The 15015-nt window shown below is 43.4% G+C and overlaps 1 protein-coding gene across 1 annotated transcript in view; it reads left to right on the top strand.

Moving 5' to 3' along the window:
* Positions 1-15015, top strand: part of Fs (Follistatin) — an 859985-nt gene that overhangs the window by 171435 nt on the left and 673535 nt on the right. The window lies entirely within an intron of this gene.

Genomic DNA, 15015 nt, shown 5'->3' with positions numbered 1-15015 from the left:
GCCGTCAGGCCCATCCCCCTAGCGACAGGTCGACTCGAAGTCAGTCAAACAGCTCACTATGTTACCAACCTGGGCATCGCGACCAACGGCGCTCTATCTTATGTTCAGTAGCTTCATCCATGATCCTCACAAGCCTGTTTCAATTGCACTCTAGTCTACGTGCCATTTTGAGCAGTTATGGCAAGCTCAAATGCCACCAGAACGCATACAGTGCAGGCGTGAACGTTCTGGTGGATGAGGCAACAACAATACGTTCCCAAAGAGACTTGTAAGCATAGCAGGGCAGATACAGCATAGGTTGGCGACAACACGGCTATATCCGAATGCAAAATTTTACTCCCTTACGTAATTATTTACATAATAATAATAATAATAATAATAATAATAATAATAATAATAATAATAATAATAATAATAATAATAATAATAATAATGTAAACTCATATCCATCATCCTGAGGTGGTGCAGCTCTTTTCATGCACTTCCCCAATGGACGTGAGCTGCATGTACCATTTTAACCACACACCAGTCCTCTTGCCATTCTTAAATTTCTCTGTCAGTACCGGGAATCAAACCAGGGCCCCCGAGGATGATGACTAATAGTGCCAACCGTTATGCTACAGACACGGAAATAATAATAATAATAATAATAATAATAATAATAATAATAATAATAATAATACCGGGCGAGTTGGCCGTGCGGTTAGGAGCGCGCAGCTGTGAGCTCGCATCCGGAAGATAGTGGGTTCGAGCCCCACTGTCGGCAGCCCTGAAGATGGTTTTCCGTGGTTTCCCATTTTCACACCAGTCAAATGCTGGGGCTGTACCTTAATTAAGGCCACGGCCGCTTCCTTCCCATTCCTTGGCCTTTCCTATCTCATCGTCGCCGTAAGACCTATATATGTCGGTGCGACGTAAAGCAACTAGCAAAATAATAATAATAATAATAATAATAATAATAATAATAATAATAATAATAATAATAATAATCGCATTCTCTTTAGTGTGTGAAACTGAAATAGAGAAATACATGCTGATCTGATCGCTTCTATTTTATAATCATTCGAAGAAGAATAATACATACTATATTACATGAGGTCCCGGTCTAGAAAGCCAAGAATAACGGCCGAGAGGATTCGTCGTGCTGACCACACGACACTTCATAATCTGCAAGTTTTCGGGCTGAGCAACGGTCGCTTGGTAGGCCAAGGCCCTTCAAGGGCTGTAGTGCCATGGGGTTTGGTTTTTTTATATTACATGAGGACTGAAGGAAAATATTTCGACAATTCTCCGTTTACAAGTCGACAAGGAAATGTATGACTTCAAGGGCCTAATTCAAAACAAAAATGAGTGGGTGATTCATTTTACAAACTATCCCAGCCACTGAAACAAAACCGTAGTGATTCGGCATGTTTAGAATTATTTCAGTTCCTCAGTTAGTTGTTGCAGATCTCAGGTAGGGATGTCAAACATTTAACTAAGACAAAAGCTAGTAGCGCAAGAGGACTATGTTTCCCACGGAAAAAACAGTTTCCCTCTGAATGAAAGTGGCGATACCCGTCCACCTTTCACTAAGACCTTGATGGCTTCTATCCTATCAGAACAATCACCACCACCAGCAATAGCAACAAGGCAACGACAGCAGCAGTTTCATACACGTATTATTTAAATCCCTCTTGGAAAATGGTAGTCTCAGGGAAATAGTTGACAGTAATATCGGTCAAAGAGTCGTACAGCAGATTAGCGTAGCTCAGGAGCAAAGTTTTCTTATGTTATTTAATTTATTCTACGGCTCTTGGCCATGCTGACCATACAGCCAACTACATACTAGTAGTGACCATAATTGATATAGGCCCACTGCTAGTAACATCTTCTTATTCTACCGCTTTTCCCACGCTCGTGGTGTCGCGGATGCGAACTGTGAAGCACATGTGGAATTGGCCGTTTTGCGGCTGGATACCCTTCCTGACGCAACCCTTTATGGAGGGATGTAATCACTATTGCATATTTCTGTGATAGTTTGTAGTCTAATGTATTGTCTGAATATGAAGATGAAAGTGTTTGGACAAACACAAAGACCGAGTTCCCGAGCCAGAAGAACTAATCAGATGCTATTATAAACCCCGAACCGGCCGGGAATCGAACCGGGGACCCTCTGAACCGAAGGCCTCAACGCTGACCATTTCACCCAGGGAGTCAAACATATACTACTAGTAACTTAGTAGACTGAATTTGGAAGTTGTTCGCAGTTATTTTTATATTTTAGCTTTTTCTCTATTGTGACAAGAAGGCACTGAATGTTTGACGGGAGGAGTTCTGTGTTTAGCTGCTGTATTCTTTTAACAAGTATGGTTTGTTGAACTTGATGGCATGTACAAGCCAAAAACAGGTGGGTTAGGTCATCCAGTGACTGGCCATCGCAAGAGGAATACAGGGACTTCGCGACACCAATCCCGAATAGACGGCTCGTGGAATATCCGTGATTAAACAAGTCAGCAAAACTAAGGAGACTGCTCAACAGACCGGGAGGCAAATTCCGTACGTCTACAATACCAGGTTAATACCAGCGGTCCATTGCCCCTTGTACCGGTCTTATTCGTGGAGGAGAGGAATTAAGGATAGGAGACGGCCGTTCTTTCCTTCCACTTGGCTGAGTTGCGAACTCGTCTTGGCTCCTTGCTTTATCAGATCGTCAAGCACGCAAGAAAGCAGACAGTGGCGCGACTCTAGTAATTAAAATACTGACTTTAAACCAGCCAGCCGCAGGATACTTTGCACGCACCAGATTTGAAGATATGTGCATAGATAAAACAAACAACTTTTCCAGATGAATTCTGGACGGGTGTTTGTGAATATTCTGACAGTCTTTGATGCTAGGCCAACTTCTAGAGCCTGAGGGAATCTCTTCTATAACTGAGGTATGATCGTCGCTGTTTTACAAAAAACTGATGGAACCTTTTTCAGAAATAAATTAATACATTTGAATTCGAATATGAATATAGGCCTGAATAACAAACGTCTCTGTGATTGCCGGGATGAGTGAATGCTGGCCTTCTGAGCTGAAGTTGCCAGGTTCGATATGACTCAGTCAGGTGGTATCTGAACTTTTCAAATACGTCAGCCTCGTGTCGGTAGATTTTCCCGGCACGTAAAAGAACTCCTGCGGAATAAAATTGCTGCACCTCGGCGTCTACGAAAGCCGTGCAATTAGTTAGTGGAATTTAAAACCAGTAGCATTAATTAATCGTCTCTATGGTATAGGACTTGAGTAATAGCTTCTTACCAGGTAGACCCACTGCCACAAATTTAAGCCTAGCGTGGAGTCTTTTAACTTAAATAGCCTATAAGGTGCTGTATGATTTTTCCCCGCTTAACTCAGCTAATTATATTCTATCTACTTTATGTATGTGATCTCCGTCAACATATCATTTTTAAAATAGTATGCAAAGTCCCTTTTTACCATCGCCTACCCGTTAGTGTAACAGGTCATCGAGGGCTAAGTGTTAGTACATTTTTTGACACGGTCCTTCGAATTTAGGTGGTCTCAAATGTCGAAATGCTATGCCAGAATGCGATTCTACTGCCTTTAACGCAAGTAGTGATAACGTGACATGGAGCCAGAGTCGAAACCATGGTAGGCTGCACATATGCATCTATTCAAACTGGAGAACTTCAGTACTAGGCATCACTTATATTTAAAGCTGCTGGGAATGTATGAGCATTCAAACAATTACCACAGTTGTAATGATTTCGTGTGGCTATTTCTAGCCGAGTGCAGCCCTTGTAAGGCAGACCCTCCGATGAGGGTGGGCGGCTTCTGCCATGTGTAGGTAAATGCGTGCTATGGTGGTGGAGGATAGTGCTATGTATGGTGTGTGAGTTGCAGAGATGTTGGGGACAGCACAAACACCCAGCCCCCGAGCCATTGGAATTAACCAATGCAGGTTAAAATCCCCGATCCGGCCGGGAATCGAACCGGGACCCTCTGAACCGAAGGCCAGTACGCTGACCATTCAGCCAACGAGTCGGACACTACAGTTGTAGTAAAGTGAATAAGGGATGGCAGGACAAGATGATACGCGGGACAAGATCATAATCCACTCCAGGCTGATTTTATCACCCTCCTCATAGCTTAAATGGTTTTCTATCGAGCAAGTGTGATCCTGTTGCCATGAAACGTTGCCAGAAAACAGGTGAAATAAGTTTTGTTTACGACTTCAGCTGTACCAAGTGTAATTGAGATAGTTTTAGTCCGTAAAGCTGATGATGAAAGACGCCACTCTATGCAAATATCTTAAACAATTAGCCTCCAATCGTTACTGTTCTAGGAGACAAGACACCACCAAACGTCTCACAATGTTCTTGAAAGGTCTGCAGCGAAGCATGAACAGTATGTACAAACCCCACTTTACCTTGCGCTCGTTCAGTCCTTACGACACGTGCTCTCTCCTTCCGTGCGGGACGTTTGTATGTTGTCTTCAGGTTCATGATGTCAGACAACTTCAGTTCAGATACGACGAACACAGTGAATTAGTGAACATGATGGCAGGCTTCTCGAGCAATGAAATGGGTGACATGTTATTAATTTACGTTCAAGTAAGAGGTGACAGTTATTTTTAAATTTTAATTTCGTGTGGCTATTTCTAGCCGAGTGCAGCCCTTGTAAGGCAGACCCTCCGATGGGGGTTAGCGGCATCTGCCATGTGTAGGTAACTGCGTGTTATTGAGGTGGAGGATAGCGTTGTGTGTGGTGTGTGAGTTGCAGGGATGTTGGGGACAGCACAAACACCCAGCCCCTGGGCCATTGGAATTAACCAATGAAGGTTCAAATCCCCGACCCGGCCGGGAATCGAACCCGGGATTCTATGAACCGAAGGCCAGTACGCTGACTATTCAGCCAACGAGTCGGACAGAGGTAAGAGTGCAAGAGCAAGATGACTGTATCGAGAACGTTTTCCTAATCGAAGCTTTCCAAGTTACCCATATTTCGTCGCAATGCTTCAGAGACTTCGAGACACGGGACGACTACTGACCAATTTTGAGTGTAGAGGCCGCTCACGTAAGCAACGTGTGCTGGCATCCAATAAAAAACCTGGATATGGCCCACGTTGGTCCCAGAAGGAGCACCAGGGTCATTGCATGTGAGATGGATGTGTCTCACTCTATTGTACACCGAACATTTCAGGAGCACCTGTATGTTCCGACCTACCTTTCGTTACTTCTACCCAATTGCTCGCTACTGTATGGTAGCACCCTTCAGCGTAGTCATTTGAAGGTCCAACAATGATAATTGCTTCCCCATTAAATTACTTCTGTCCACATCCTTGAGGAACTGATCCCTCTGACTATAGTCCACAGACATGTGACACAGATTTACCTGTGACGTTCCCTCACAACCCACATTTAATTCAACATCGTAAGCAACCTGGATACACATAAATCATGAATAAAAATTCCTTCATCAATCTTATACTCTAGCTTCATCAGTTTACGGGAACTACCCGAAAAGAATCGAACTGTCTCACTATCGTAATCTAACTTAACCCCTTGACTACCCAACCAATCAGCTCAAAACATCACAAGATAGCCTATACTAAATTAGGCACTAATAAACTTACCTGAAAACAAGCCTCACTACCTGTCTTAATGGAATTGCCACTCGACTCATAATTATATCTGATTTACTGCCTATCGCAGACAAAATGAACGTGTTACTAACTCAATGATATACCCTGTCTTCTTGGCATCATCATAAAACTTCAGATTAACACAAGACTTTTCACTACCTGAATATAACAAAGCCTTGACCTTCTTCTCCCAAATTTCAACTTCAATCACAGACGTGATCATAATAGCTTCAGCTCCCTCGAGATCACAAAACACTTGGTCACACAATAATTTCTCTGATTCTATATTTCACAAATTCACAAACATAAGAACATACCCACTCCGATTTAAAACTGAAAAATTAAATTAAACGCTTCATATAAATGTTGTCTTTTATGACGACTAGCATTAAACACTCTTATTTTCAATCGGCAGTCTTTCATAAAACATTCTATACTTAGGCAAAAGAAATGAACATGTTCATAAGATCCTTCATTTTAGCTGTTCTTTTGGGAAGTGATGTCGAATATGCTGCTTGTAATAGTGTAATATCTATTATTGTAGGCAAGACACGCCTATCCACGATAGTAAGACTTTATAGGTTTCCCTTGTCTGCTAGTTGTTTCACGACGCACCAGCACAGATAGGTCTTACAGCGACGATGGGATAGAAAAGGCGTACGAGTTGAAAGGAAGTGGCCATGGCCTTAATTTAGGTACAGCCCCAGAATTTGCCTGGTGTTAAAATGGGAAACCACGGAAAACTCTCTTCAGGGCTGACGACAGTGGGATTCGAACCCACTATCTACCGGATTCAAGCTCACAGCCGCGCGCTCCTAAACGCACGGCCAACTCGCCCGGTCCCTTGTCTGAACTCGTATACGGTTATTATTGGTCATTTGTAGCCACACGACTTGAGCGATTTTCAGTGATGGATCTCATTTGATCCATGTTTCAATTTGTGAGAAACCATTAAAATAAATAAATAAATAAATAAATAAATAAATAAATAAATAAATAAATAAATAAATAAATAAATATAAATAAATAAATAAATAAATAAAATACTCGTCTAACGCTTGGGCATTAATTGAATTTAGTACTTAAACAGAATGTGGATTTCTTATACTTGGTCATTTAAACAATAAGCAGCAACAAGTACCTTATAATGAATTGTTAATGAAAGTTATGTACTCCTGTAACTATACACTTCTGTGCTATTATCTACTATTTAAATGAAATTAAGATCATATGAGAGACGACAGTAAAACGTGCGTGATTCGGAATTATATGTGACGTATAAAAGGCTGCCGAAGTTTTTCTATGTGTTTCTGTGAGATACTTTCATTTTTACCAAAATATGTTTACCAAAATATGTGTAATCCATAAAATCAGCTCACCGGACAAAAAATTAATAACCGTAGTGCGCACGCACAGATAGATCATTAGCCCTGTACAGATGGCGCAGCGAACGAGTCCCGTGCTCAACCGAACGCGTACTGCCACTACGTGAGCATAAGGCAGTAGCGATCAGCTGTCGAAGCGGGCAGTGAACATCAACATGGGTAGATGTAAGAATGTGACAGAGTGGAAAAAAGGAGCAGTCGTGTTTGGCCGTGCCCATGGCCATACGATGCGTGAAGTTGCTGGATTTGTTGGTGTTTCGCAGCGGACTGTTCAACGTTTCTACAAGCAGTGGTGTACTACACGTGGCCACGAAACACGTCATCAGAATAGTGGTCGGAAAAAGATCCTGACTGAGAGGGACCAGAGACGCGTTTCACGGCGTGTAAACCGAAATCGCTTCCAAACCCGATAGGAATTGCTACAGTCAGTGAATGAACGTCCATCCCAACATGTTAGTGAGAGAACATTGTGACGGGAACTGTGTGCAATGAAGATTTGGAATAGGTCACCTCGCAAGAGGCCATTGCTCACAAAGGCACACAAAACTGCGCTTCTTCAATGGGCTAGAATTCATCGAAAGTGGACAGTAGCTGACTGGCAGAACGTGTACTAACGAATCACGTTTTTGCCTATATTCCAGTGACGCACGTCGTCGAGTGCACGGAAGGCCAAATTAAGTATTTCATTCCGGATGTGTGCAAGGTCATGTTCAGGGCGGAGGTGGGTCTGTGGTGTTTTCCGTGTGTCGTTCGTGTCATAGATTGAGACCGCTCACTGAGGTGACCATTAACATGAACCAGTCTGTTTATTTAAACGTTCTGGATGATGAGGTGTTGCCTTTCAGTCAACATCTGCATGATGAGTATGCTATTGCTACCCCGAATTTTCAAGAGGACAACAGCAAAGTTCATCGGGCTGGACGCATATGTGACTGGTTTTATGAACACTCCCCCACCCTATTATATCTCGATTGGCCTCCAAAATCACCTGACCTTAACCCCATTGAAAATCTGTGGGGCATTTTGGAACAGCGGGGAAAATGCCGACATCAGCATCCCCGCAATTTTGTGGAATTGCGCGATCAAATCCTCAGCGAGTGGCTTAACCTGGATGCGACGTATCTGCACACCCTTGTGGACTCACTTCCTGATCGAAACCAGGCGGTTATCAAGTCCAGAGGCGGAGTTACACGGTGTTAAGTGATGCTTGTAATGATTTCTTCTGGGGTGACTAATTTTTTGTCCGATGAGCTTATATTTGATATTATTTTGTCTGCTAGAACCTGATACCCTCATGTATGTGTTTATTTTTCTCTAGGGAGGTGACTAATCGTGTCGCGAAGAGCTCATAAAAAGAGGTTTTCTGAAATATTACGCGCTAACTACGCAAGAACGTGTACCGGAGAATTAATACAATGAAACTGATGAGTTATGCGTAATTTTTTATAACTGGTACCCAATACTTGTAACTCTTCAAAAAATTTTGATATACAGACCATCAGTAGTTACTGATCAGTAGTTTACTACCAATCGGACAATTGTCTGAAGATGTCCAGAAGTCTTGACACAAAGAATTCAGAACATTTCGTTCGGAATGAAAATGAAATGAAAATCCACAGCTTGTTTCCAGTCATTCCACCGGGTAAGGAATGGAATGAATGAAGCCCCCATCTAGCGGCGAGAATAAGAACGGTGCCGGCTGCCGAAGCCTGTCGCACTCCTCTGGGGCAATGGTTAATGAATGACAGATGAAATGAAGTGATGCTGGAGAGTGTTGTTGGAATGAAGTATGACAGAGTAAACCGGAGTACCCGGAGAAAACCTGTCCGGTCTCCGCTTTGTCCAGCACAAATCTCACATTGAGTGTTTGGGATTTGAACCACGGAACCCAGCGGTGAGAGGCCGGCGCGCTGCCGCCTGAGCCACGGAGGCTCAATTCGTTGGGAATATTCAATGAAAATTTAAGAGTGGAAAAACACCAATGTATTCCGTAGCTTATTAGTATTTAATTGCTTCGTTAATGCCAGAAAAACCCTTGAGGCTAAAAATACGAGCGGGGGCGTCAAATACAAACGGAATTTTATTTTTATTCGAATTCATTTATTGGAAAACACAAGGCAATTACAATTTCTTTTTCCACATAGTTTTATGCTTTGGAAACGCATGTGTCCCAGAGTATGGGCAGCTTTTTGATTCCCTCATCATAAAAGGAACAGGGTCGTGTCACCAGCCAGTTGCGCATGAAGTCTTCCACACTCTCGACATCTTCAAATCGTTGCCCTCCTAGAGCTTCTTTAAGCGGTCCGAACGAATGGAAATCACAGGGCGATTCGTCCGAGCTGTAAGGAGGATGATCAAGTGTAGCCCAGTGTATTTCTTGTAGCTTGGACACAGTTAGAGCTGCAGTATGGGGCCGCGCATTGTCGTGGAGGAGGATGACCTGTCGAATCGGTTGATCTCGTCTTTTGCGGTGATATGCAACCCTCTCCTTGTTCAACAGCTCGCAGTAGTAAGCAGAAGTTATTTTGTGACGCTCATGCAAACAATCAATCAGCAAAATGCCTCGCCAATCGAAAAAGAAACGGTTGCAAGAACCTTGCCCTAGCTGACAGTCGAGTCTTGGCTTTCACTGGTGCTGCCTCCCCTTTCCTCCGCCATTCCTTACTGGCTTGTTTGGGTTTGAGAGTGTAGTGGTGGACCCATGTTTCGTTGCAGGTGACGATACGACTCAAAAATGCATCACCTTCTTCCGCAAAACTTGCTGTAAACCTCTGACAGACCTCCAAAGGTCTCAACTACAGACTTTCGGTCAAAGGGCGAGGAAACCATCTGGAACACACTTTACGGAACTGTAGGTCGTTTATGATGATTGCTTGACAGGTCCCATAACTGATTCCGACATGTTCCGCAATTTCTTATACTGTCGACTGTCGATCGTCGTCAATAATGTCTTTAACCGTACGAATGTTTTCGTCTATAATGCTGGTCCGAGGACGGCGAATGTGTTGCTAATTTTCCACACGTTCTCGTCCTTCCTTGAACGTTTTATGCCAGGCAAACACACGAGTCCTTGACAATACTTGATCACAGAATTGTGCAGTCAATCTCTGGCAAATTTCCGCCGCTATAACTCCTTCACGAGCAATAAATTTTATAATTATGCGTTGCGCAGTGGACAGTCCGATATCGTGAGCGTTACTGACGAAACGGCGGGAAATATCTAACAGCACGCTCTCGCCACTCCTAATGGTCCCGCCTAAGCATAGCAGAAGCGCGGGGCCAGTCCTACCAACTGCTGATGTTCAGGTATAAAAATCCCTTTTATATTTGATCGACCTTCGTACTAGATCATGAAAGTAAGGAATTGTTAGGGGTGTTAGATCAGCCATATACTTCTTCAACAAGTAGCCAAGAGAACACGACTTCAGCCCATCATCATGTCACACAACATTCCAGTGACCGTGAAAGTGATAAAGATGACAGTGCAGTTTCGGATTATACTGACCAGAATGAGGGCCTGGACACTGTAAATTAATTTGTCATGCATCGACATCTAAGTTCATGACTATCTATAGTTCTATTTTAGTTTACTTCATTTTTAGGTTTAGACTAACATTACGACGAGTCACGAACAAAGATACTATTAATATAAATGTGATTGTGCAGTATTTTAACGGCTCCTAAGATAACGAATACCGAGCTCGATAGCTGCAGTCGCTTAAGTGCGGCCAGTATCCAGTATTCGGGAGATAGTAGGTTCGAACCCCACTGTCGGCAGCCCTGAAAATGGTTTTCCGTGGTTTCCTATTTTCACACCAGGCAAATGCTGGGGCTGTACCTTAATTAAGGCCAAGGCCGTTTCCTTCCCACTCCTAGCCCTTTCCTGTCCCATCGTCGCCGTAAGACCTATCTGTGTCGGCGCGATGTAAAACAACTAGCAAAGAAAGAATTAAAAGATAACGAATACATAAATGTATAGTTCCTAATCACTGCATTGACTCATTTTTCTGTTTTATGGTATGAAATAACTTTGTCTCGGTGGATTACAATAATCCCGGTCTAGAAAGCCAAGAATAACGGCCGAGAGGTTTCGTCGTTCTGACCACATGACACCTCGTAATCCGCAGGGCTTCGGGCTGAGCAGCGGTCGCTTGGTAGGTCAAGGCCCTTCAAGGGCTGTAGTGCCATTTTGTTTGGGGGGATTGCAATAATGGACCACTGTGCGAGGCTCAGCGAACCCCGTTCCAGTACTCAGTTCAGCATTCAAATGTCTCGAGGAGCTGAGAATAGAACCCGCGGCCACCGTGTAAGAAATTGACACGCTTCCCCGCATAACACAGGGCTGGTCGGGTGGATGTACAAGGTATAATAAAACCAATCTTGCATTTTATATGACTATTGATATCATGATCGTAGCAACGAGACCTCCTGTTTTACGTGAAATCCGAACCATACGGACGTAAATTTAATTAAGAGTGTTTAATCACCGGCAGCCATAGTGTGAAGCAACTGATGATGTCACACAACTGTCACGTCCTCAAAGACATAAAAATTGGTAATGAAATAATGTATGAATGCATTTATGTATGTATGTATCATAATTCTCTGCTCTAGCGGTAACCGTATCGTTGTTAAAGAACTGGTGCGAGTGGCAGAGAAAGTGCATAATATAGCCACTCAATGAAGTATGTAGTTGGTGGTGTTTTATGTTCGGGGTAAATTATCTCACTTCGTAGTGCAGTACAGCGGTGTAGCACAATCCATTCTTGTACTTCCTTTATATGTGTAAGCTGAAGCGGAAATGAAAAAACGCTGCTATCCTACTTCCGGATTGACACTGGCTGGATTTGCAATAAACGCTTTATTTTAAAGCTGCATAACTTTTCAAACAATAATTGCCACAACTGAAGTGCAAGAAAAGGTTCTTCATAAGCGTTACTAACATTAAAGCACAGAAAACCAAGGTAGTAAAACCTAGCTGCAAATGAACAGCGCTGGTTATAAACCACGGTCAATTGCCACTAGAACAGTTTATGAGGGTGCAGTATATAGTCACTCAGCGTAGTGTATCAAAGCTGTACGCTAACGTGGATTGATAAAGCTTATGTTCCGTGACTGAAAAACATCCGAACAGAAATTTTAGTATAATGCTTGACTCATGAACAGTTGTGTAATTAAAACTAGTGGAAATCTAGTCGGCACTCTAGAACGTCTTAGTTATCAGACATCGGAATTATTACCGGAGTCGTTACTCATCCAGAACTAATTGTACCAGATAGTCAAAAGGGAAGCTTTATTAATTTAATACGCACATAGAAACCTTGTCGTGGACTATGAAAGTGAAATATCTTCTTAAATGCCCATGTTTTATTTTGCTTTGCAAATATTGACACTCAATGTTCAGTCTACTTGGATGAATTGACGATGTCCGGCTTCTTGGCTAAACGGTTAGTGTACTGACCTTTGGTCACAGGGGCCCGGGTTCGATTCCCGGCAGGGTCGGGAATTTTAACCATAATTGATTAATTCCGCTGGCACGGGGGCTGGGTATATGTGTCGTCTTCATAATCATTTCATTCTCATCACGACGCGCAGGTCGTCTATGGGCGTCATTTTGAAAGACTTGTACCTGGCAAGCCAAACTTGTCCTCGGACACTCCCGGCACTAAAAGCCATACGCCATTTCAGTTGATGATTATGTTGAAGAATTATACGCGAAAATCTTATCATAAAAGGTCATACTGAAAATAATGATCAACACTTTCTTAAGAATCACAGTTCACCAATAGTACAAACAAGAGTGCATCATCGCAATCTACAGACTTAACGCAGCGCGTTGATTTATTGTGACACAATGAGCTTTGATTGTATGAGTGCAGGCAGGTGTTACAAAATGACTGGCAGTGGTGTTCCGTTTCGGCAACGAGCTCTCATTGAATACCTTGTTAACGAAAAAATTTCTCCTGTTGAAATACTCACAGATGTCAGCGTGTAAACGGATGTGAGTACATGGGAACCTGCTGTGTTACGAGTTAGGATACAAATTCAAGGATGAAAATATTACCATTCAAGATCAGATTCATAGCGGACGCTCTTGAACTGCTTCCACTGAATGCAGTATGGAAAGATTTGACATCATGGGCGCCCGCAGGATCTTTTCCAGGGGGGGAGGGGCACATTAACAATTTTCTTGAATATAAAATCCAATATAACGTCAGCAACATTAAATTGTTTACGGAAACTTCCAGTTATAACATATGCTAGATGACTGTCAGTAATTTCAGTTTATGAAATAATCTGGTATGATATTAAACAATTGAACATCAACATCTTTAGAATTCCAGGGGGGGCACAAAGGGGGGGGCAAGTGCCCCCCCTTGCCCCCCCTTGCGGGCGCCCATGTTTGACATTATCATTAAATAAGAGGGACGTATCACTGAGGATACGATTTAAAATTTGAAGTAGGTCATAGTGCAGTACAGGAAATGATTGCAAGCTTAGACTTAGTCAATGGGTCCCACGTTTATTGATAAAGACTACAAAGCTCATAGAAAAACCATCACTCAATGCCTTGTTCTGAGATATAGAAACCTGATTCCATCATCATAAACCCGGAACAAAACAGTGGAGTCTGGAATGGCACCATCGTATTCCGCCGATAAAGAAGAAAGTAAATATAGCGCAGTCCACGAGGAAAGTTTTGAGCACTCTCTTCTGGGATGCACATGGGTGCATTACGGTTGAATTCCTTGAGCCTGTGGAAAACATACATGCTCGCCGTTATGTCCAAACACCGTACATGGTCCGTCTTGCACTACACGTTAAACATCCTGGAAATAAGATCATCCTCAACACGATAATATGCACCCTCGTTAGGGAAAAGAGGTGTGAATCAACGCCGTACGCAGCCTACAGTCGGGACATGACACACTCTCACTATCAGCTGTGAGGTTTTGTTAAGGAACAGACGCGAGCCAACGGTACGGAACGACGAAGGACAAGAAGAAAGCAGTGCATCTCTGTCTGCGGGCTGTTAGAACAGGGCATTTTCAAGCTTGGAGCATGTTAGGGAAAATGTGTTCAATGAAATTTATATGTTGAAGAGCGCAGAAAAATCTGTAGAACAAGGTAGTGTATGTCATCATCATCATCATCTGTTTACCCTCCAGGGTCGGCTTTTCCCTCGGACACAGCGAGGGATCCCACCTCTACCGCCTCAAGGGCAGTGTCCTGGAGCTTCAGACTCTTGGTCGGGGATACAACTGGGGAGAATGACCAGTACCTCGCCCAGGCGGCCTCACCTGCTATGCTGAACAGGGGCCTTGTGGAGGGATGGGAAGATTGGAAGGGATAGGCAAGGAAGAGGGAAGGAAGCGGCCGTGGCCTTATGTTAGGTACCATCCCGGCATTCGCCTGGAGGAGAAGTGGGAAACCATGGAAAACCACTTCCAGGATGGCTGAGGTGGGAATCGAACCCACCTCTACTCAGTTGACCTCCCGAGGCTGAGTGGACCCCGTTCCAGCCCTCATACCACTTTTCAAATTTTCGTGGCAGAGCCGGGAATCGAACCCGGGCCTCAGGAGGTGGCAGCTAATCTCGCTAACCACTACACCACAGAGGCGGACTGGTAGTGTATGTACTTTTACAATAAAGACAAGTCTTGTCCAAATAAAATTTGTACATTAGTTTCAATACAACCTTACACAGACTTTCATTCCGATTTCCATTTCCAAGAATGTCTCTTAATAACTCCTAACTCATGTGGGAAACTTCACTAGGTGACGTGTTTTTATATCTTAGTGAAACTCCATCCCCGATGATAATCGGAATCATGTTCGACTCGTTGGCTGAATGGTCAACGTACTGGCCTTCGGTTCAGAGGGCCTCGGGTTCGATTCATGGACGGGTCGGATATCTTAACCTTCATTGCTTAATTCCAGTGGCTGGGGAGCTGGGTGTTTGTGCTGTCCCCAACATCCCTGCAACTCGCACACCACACATA

This window comes from Anabrus simplex, chromosome 2 (assembly GCF_040414725.1).
Source record: "Anabrus simplex isolate iqAnaSimp1 chromosome 2, ASM4041472v1, whole genome shotgun sequence".
Taxonomy (NCBI): domain Eukaryota; kingdom Metazoa; phylum Arthropoda; class Insecta; order Orthoptera; family Tettigoniidae; genus Anabrus; species Anabrus simplex.
The sequence above is the reverse complement of the archived record's forward strand: the minus strand, read 5'-3'. Positions and strand labels throughout refer to the sequence as shown.